Source organism: Pseudonaja textilis, chromosome 3 (assembly GCF_049901715.1).
Source record: "Pseudonaja textilis isolate UNSWEBS1 chromosome 3, rPseTex1.2, whole genome shotgun sequence".
In the NCBI taxonomy this organism is placed as follows: domain Eukaryota; kingdom Metazoa; phylum Chordata; class Lepidosauria; order Squamata; family Elapidae; genus Pseudonaja; species Pseudonaja textilis.
In genome coordinates this window covers 109,740,926-109,748,443 of record NC_141992.1, presented here as the reverse complement: position 1 = coordinate 109,748,443, position 7,518 = coordinate 109,740,926, and the positions used below count along the sequence as shown (strand labels likewise).

Below are 7,518 nucleotides of genomic sequence, written 5' to 3'. Positions count from 1 at the left end.
AAATATTGCTGAATTATATTAAAAAAGAGAAAATGTCCTTTTCATGTTGAGCTAACATTTGACTTTAGCACAAAAAAGAGATATTTTAGAACACGTAAAATAATATTTTTAGTTTTTCTTCTCATTTTGTTACCAAATTTCAAAACCTTTCATGGAGGTTATTATAGTATATTTGACACCCTATATACCTGTGATTAGAGATGTGTATATATATATGAGGGCTAGGCATGCTGTGTGTCTGAGCTTTGTCTAAATGTTATGCAGAAGTCTGTAGAGTTAAAAGGTACGTAGGTTTAATTCATGCAAGGTAAACAATAAGTGCTCTCTTTTATACAATATGCATTGCATCTGGACCTTAAGCATATAAAATGGTCAGTGAAACTTCTGTGAACATTAAGAAAAATATTAAAAAGGCATTTAAATGAAATTTGCTAACTTGTGATTTTTATGGTTTGAACCAAAGTTATTCAAATAGTAAAAAGAGAGAGAGAGAAATGATCTCCCATATTTTTCTGCACCTGTTTGGTTTACAACTAAGTAGGTATCCTGTCATTGTTGTGTATATGAGATGTAATTGTATTGTTCATAATATATATATTTTTATGAAGTGTACTTAAAGTACTTTAACATGCAGCAATTTTCAGTATGCCTTTTTTTTCAACAACAGGTGGTAAGGGTTTTTTGTGTGGCCACTAGCACTATTCTTTTAATTTGTTCAGAGTCTCAAATCAAAACTCCAGTTTATGCTAGTGCTAACTAACTTGTGTAGGCCTGTCGTAGACATCAGTTCAACATAATTATGGTGTAATCCTACTGAGCCATGGATTTGAATTTCCTTTAAAAGTAAAAGCCAAGTTGATGTGTTGTAAAGAAATTTTCATGTAGCTGTGGTGCTAGTTATTACTGGCTACATACTTTATTCATGTAGTATTGACTCCTCCCCCAAGTGTGCAAACCTTCAGTTATAATTATGTACTTTGTGTGATATATATTAAAGCTGTAAAGTATAAAAACAGTCTGTGAGAATACTAACCTTTCTGGAAGTGTTCTCCAACTTGCAATTATTTGTAGTAATATACTTTTACAGATTTTTCTTTAAAATGTTTGTGCTTTTAATTGACTAACTACTTGCTGCTGTATAGTAAAATATTAATATATTTTTATCATTAAACTGCTGCATGACTATCATCATTGCAAGTGAAAAACAATAAATGATGCCTTAAAACATAAAAAAAAAATAGTTGAAATTCTGTAGGAAGAATGGACAAAACAAGAATCTTGTTGATTCTTGAGTTTCTGAGCGTATTCATTTTCTAAACAAATTTATCAGTGTGGATTTAACTACTGTATGTAGGAGATTCTACCTGTAGGAACAGAACTGTGTTTTGGTTCTCATTGATTGTAAGAGATTGGGTCTAGGTAAGACAATGATGGTTCAAAAGAAATGTATGTTTGGGTTAAAAATAATCCTCTTCTTTAGAGTTGTATTATAAGTTATTAAGACAAGTCTGTTTCAGTTGTATCCTTTATTTCTAGTTTAATATATTTGCTAATGGTGTCTATATAGCACCAAATGTGCAATAATATAGTGGTTAGGAATTTTTTTTAGAATCACTGGAATTTATTACAATTGTTTTCTAAGATGCACTTTTCCATAAGGAAAAAGTAAGCTTCCATGGTGCACAGTGTGATACTTTTCGGACGCAAGTAAAAAACATTGAGTGTCAGATTTGCTTTGTTTTAATTGGAGCATTTGTAGGCGGTTTATACTGTATTTGAACTGTGATGTAGAAAGGACTGCATTTTCCATGCTGTGGGTAGTTGAAAAGCTTAAATGTTTTAATTTTTGCTATTTTGTTTGTAAGTTCCACAATTTCCTACAGTGTCTAAGGTCTATTTCTAGAGATTGGCAGAAGTATTGTTTTTAGCAATAACTTTTTTGTATGGGGAGAGGGATAGTCTTGTTCCACTTGAATTAAATCAAACTTGTGTAACAGCAAAATACTCAACTCTGTTTTAGAGTGGACATAGACAGTAAGACCTGTAAAGAGACTTTAAGTGAGTACTTTGCTTCTCAGGGTGTGAATGTACATTTTATTTGCCCCACTGTTGCCTGTGACCAGATTTATATAACATAACAAACGTATGTTTATCAAAGGCAAAACTAGAATGAAGATACATAGTGTAGGCAGTTAGTTCTTATCTACCACTTTTGATCCTCTAAAAATCTGTTGTCTGATTCCAGGCAATGTTGAAGCTAATTTTAGTCAACAGATATATGTTTTGTTTATGGTTCTTTCCTGAGAGTCAAAGTTCAAAAATCCTTTCCCTGTGTATCTGAGAATACAGTCCTTTATATCAGGGATCTCCAATCTTGGCAATTTTATGACTTGAGAACTTCAATCCCCAGAATGCACTGCATGGACTGGCTGAGGAATTCTGGGAGTTGAAGTCCACAAGTCATAAAGTTGCCACGGTTGGAGATCCCTGCTTTATATGAAGAAACAAGATGACACGTGAATTGTATAATTCTCCTTTTATTATATCTTAGTCCAGTTCCAAAAGAATTTGGTGTCCCAAGTCTAAGAATCTTTTTCTCCCATAGGCACACTAGATACCTTAGGACCTGTTCAATCTGATGTTATTTGATTTGAACCATAAATTACCTTGATTTGAATTCATGTTTTTCCAGTTGAGGTGCTCAGTACTTGATAAAGGTACAATAACTCACAATTAAAATAAGCAATAGTGAAAGAATCTTGCTTAGATTGAATAAATGGCCAGATGAATAAAAGTAATGGTATATTTGATCATATTTGGTATTTTAAAAACAGTATGTTCAAATGTGCCAAGCATCTAGCTTTTGGAAGACATGCCTTATTTTTCCTGAATATGTTTTCAGTGTCGTAGGAAAGATCCAGTCATAATGATATTTTGTATGAAATGCAAGAAAACTTGAAATCCACTGCAATATAAACATAAGTCTGTTTTTGTTTTATTTTTAAATGAAAGGGGCACTGTCAAGTAACTTTTAAAATATGATCTCCCTTTCAGACTATCACAGCATGGCAATTGTGTTCATTTTAATTCCACTTGTTTTTTTTTAAGTTGCTCTGTCTGAGAAATTAAATAAATGAGTTAAAATTAGACACTGTTGATTCATGCCTCTTTATTATTGTATGCTGTAAAATGCCATTTTCAGCCAGAGGGGGAGCTAAACTAATTAAGAAATAATATTCACTGTAGAGCAGAAATTCTCTGAGTACTAGAAAAAATTAGCAGAGAAGGGCAAAAATGGAGAATGCAACATTTATTAATCTATCAAGAGTAAAAAGTGTAAGCAACTTTTGAATGCAGATAATGGAAAACTTACAAAAATGTAAACATAAAAATACTTGACAGTGTCACTTTTTAAAGTATCATTTCAGGGATTGCACCTAATTCTTTGTAGCTTTCTTTGAAAAATACTACCATATGAAACAGAACCACCAATAACTATTTTGCAAAATATTGTAGATCTGTCTTATGCAGACAAGATCTATCATTTCCAGCAATGAAGAAAATTTATATGTGCCTATAGTAGGCCAGAAACATCATTTCAAAAGAACATTTTTTTTACTTTTAAAAAATTGCAACACTGCTTTTAACAGCCAAAGGTGTGCAAATTATTGCACATCAAGGTTATTGTATATATTGTACTCAGTTAATTAGATGGGATTTGTGCATTAACAAGTACAGTACATACAGGTTACCAGTGTATGACTTTTCATTCTGATCAATGGTAACAAATAAATTTTGAAATTGGGAGATAACACTTTTGAAACAATCTTCTTGCAAGGGATAATTATATTTTATAACTATATTCCAATAAAATATTTTTATCAATTTAATTTTATTTATTTCAATTATTTTTTATTTTGTACTGACGTAAATAGGATACACACACATACACACACACATATATATATATATATATATATATATATATCCAATTTACGTCAGTACAAAGTGATATATTGTGTGTGTGTATATACACATTGTGTGTGTATATATATATATATATGTGTGTGTATATATGGATCTTTGGTTATTTGGGTTTTCTCCCGCATGAGATACTTCCAATTTTACACGGGAGAAAACCAGAATAACAGATCCACATACAAATACCGTGAAAATATATATATATATATATATATATATATATATATATATAAATATATATATATATATATATATATATATATATATATTGATCAAGTACATTTATAATAAAAATTAATGGATCTGTTTCAGTTGTACTTAACTGATTTTATTTCTTTTTACTTTCTAGTGCCATATTTTTTTCTAAAAAATAAAGAATGCCTGGGTGGGATAGCAAGATTAGCAATAAACATTAACTTCACAAATTAGATATTTTTATATATCCAATTTACTTTCACTAATAGGAATGTGTTTCAGTCATCTAAATATGGCTTTAAGAATTTTTAATTACAACATGTGTTCCTGCCTCATCCCTGACAAGCCAGCTTTTTCCTCTCGTTCAAGACTTCGTTTAACCAAAAGTTCCTATATGCTTGGAATCAGCAATGGTTATGTTTTAGTGCTGTGCTATGTCTCAGAAATCAATATTAATTTGATTTGGTGTCTTGGTCAGCTGTCTAGAAGTAAACTAAAAAAGGAGAAGTAGTAATATTATATAAGAATAACTGATGATCCCATAATGCACTGTTAATTGTCAAAAGGTTAGTTACAGTGAATTAGAATAATTGTATTGACGTTTCAAATGTCTATGGAGATTCTTAATCATCCAGGTCATGGTTATCCCAAAGGTGCTTTTCCAAAAGGCAACTGGACTTTTCATTGAAAATACTGATACAGATAAACCCTCAACCAGCTTCAACAACTTTCAGAGAACTAACAACAGATCCTCAGAGTGCTGTCAAACATGACTGCAAATCCTTCCATTGCCCACCAGTCAGTTAGAAATGAAGAAGCTTCTTGGGTGAGAAGTGAAACATCAAGAGAAAAAATCAAGAAAGTCCACTTGCCTTTTGGAAAGTACCTTTGGGACATTGACATTTCAAGTGTAAAATATAAGCTCAGGTATGTTTGATTTCTGACATTTTTTGTTTTATAAATTTACAGTAAAATCCTACTTCTCCTGCCCATCTTCCTTCTGGGCGTTGTACTTTCTAGTACCGATGCTTATACTCTTTATAATAACCTCCAATTTGATATCTTCTAGGCACAAATATATATTAGATTTATAGAATTTCCAGAATTTTGGAAGTTGTAGGTGCAACACATCTGGAGACCACTAAGTTAAAGAAAGCTTCATATATATAGATAACATGTATACTATACAGGTAGCTCTTGACTTACAAGAGTTCATTAGTGACCATTCAAGGTTACAACATCACTGAAAAAATGACTTATGACCATTTTTTACACTTAAGACTGTTGCAGCATCTCCGGGATCAAAATTCAGACAGTTGGCAATTGACTCATATTTATGATGGTTGCAGTGTCCCAAGGTCATGTGTTCACCTTTTTTGACCTTCTGACAAAACAAAGTCAATGGGAAACCCAGATTCATTTAACAATTGTGTTACTAACTTAACTGCAGTGATCACTTAACAACTGTGGGAAGAAATATCATAAAATGGGATAAAACTCACTTAACAAATGTCTTGCTTAGCAATATAAATTTTGGGCTCAATTGTGATCATAAGCCGAGACTACCTGTATAAGATAAGCTTTCTATAAAGATAAATCTTCCAGCTACAGCGGACAGACTAATTCTAACTAATTAGCAGTATAGTTTCTTTATACTGGGAGATGGAAATTTCAAAAAGCAAAGTACAGTAAACCTTAATGTAGGCTTAAGAGAAAATTAATATCTGAAATATGAACAAAGAAATTCCAAAATATTTGGCCCCATCCATAAGTGTAATACAGCTGCTTTGTTCTGCCCTTTGCAGTTTCAGTCTCACTTTCCAAGTATGGTAAGTGTGGTCCGAAGTCATAAAAAGGCTGCTCAGCCTATTCTAGGTAAATATGCACAATACTGCAATGTTCTGTGGAGTTCTTGGTGTTCTCTGAAATTGATTGTTTGCTTGCAGACATCATGTTACCTAGTTGGGTCATGACACATCTACAAGCAAACCTCAGAGAGCACCAAAAACTCCACCATTCTATCTGGAGCTTCATATATTCTATTGTATTGCATTATTCAACTATTAAAACATTATAGAATTTTTTATAATTTCTTGGGTAGATAAATACATCTAATTGTGTGTGATCTTAGGAAGCACTATATTTACTAAGTATTTCTTCTGTTACTTAGTATTGCATATTTAACAGTAAAAATGTTTTCATTAATTAAGTCATTGAACAGTATATTTTTGCATAATACCTTACTATGGACATTCTTAATCATTGAAATAATAGTGTTTGAGTTGTTTCAGGTGAGAGACTGTTAATCTACCAGATCTTCCACCTTGTTCTCGATGTCTTTGTTTACAAATGTGTGTCCAATATATTGTTATCAAATATATAATTGTTTACCTTGATATAAGACTTAGACTACAGTCTGAATTGTTTAAATTTTTGAAAGCTGAGCATGGAAATTCTGTCACTGATGCACTTAAATGCTAGCATAATCTCTTTTTTTTTTTTAGTTCATGCACTCTTATGTCTCAAAGAATTCTGCTGGGAATAAAAAAAAATATGTTAGATTTCCTTCCTTTCAGTGCCAACCCCTGAATTAAGTGTCAAATTAAGTTTATTTATGAAACTTAATCCAGTTTGAAAAGAAGCATACTGTGCAGCATAGAAAGCTCCTGTTTGAGCAGTGAGACTTTTGCTCTTAATGGTTATGCATAATCTGAGTCCACACAACTTGTTAAAAGTGCAGATTGTTTAATCATGATACATAACATAAGGATTGAACTCCAATACAATAAGCAAAAATCAAAAAGATCACATTGTAGAATTATGTACTTGGATCCACATATTTCCAAATTACAAGATTCTTTAAAAGTGCTGCAAACAGCATATTTTTTGCCTCTAAAGCAACTTTTCCTATTTTAAAAAAAGCCAGAGAATTATTTCAAAATCTGTAAAGACTGGGAATTTTCCTGTCGTATCTGTTCATGTTACAAATAAGCCTAATCCTCTGCATATATTTTGAGAAATTGAATTAAACTCGCCCTAGTTGTACATAGTCTTGGAGGAAAAATTAAAAATAATGTTACCTCTATCTATCTACAGTACTCTTTAAATAGTGAAAAGGCAAAACAAAATTGACACCTATTTTTTTCCCCAAGGAAGAAAGAATGCAGGTGATAGCATGAAACCTCTTAAGGGATTTAAAAAATTAATTTCTAAGCTTTTAAAACTTCTAGCACTTTTGTTCTAGAAAGTGTATATTTTACCCAGTGGTGGGATTAATTTTTTTTTACTACCAATTCTGTGGGCATGGCTTGGTGGGTATGGCAGGGGAAGGATACTGTAAAA

At 31.8% G+C, this 7,518-nt stretch overlaps 1 protein-coding gene across 4 annotated transcripts in view; it reads left to right on the top strand.

Moving 5' to 3' along the window:
* The window catches only part of PURA (purine rich element binding protein A), a 32,938-nt gene that overhangs the window by 7,987 nt on the left and 17,433 nt on the right, over positions 1-7,518 (top strand). The gene's annotated exons all lie outside the window — the stretch shown is intronic.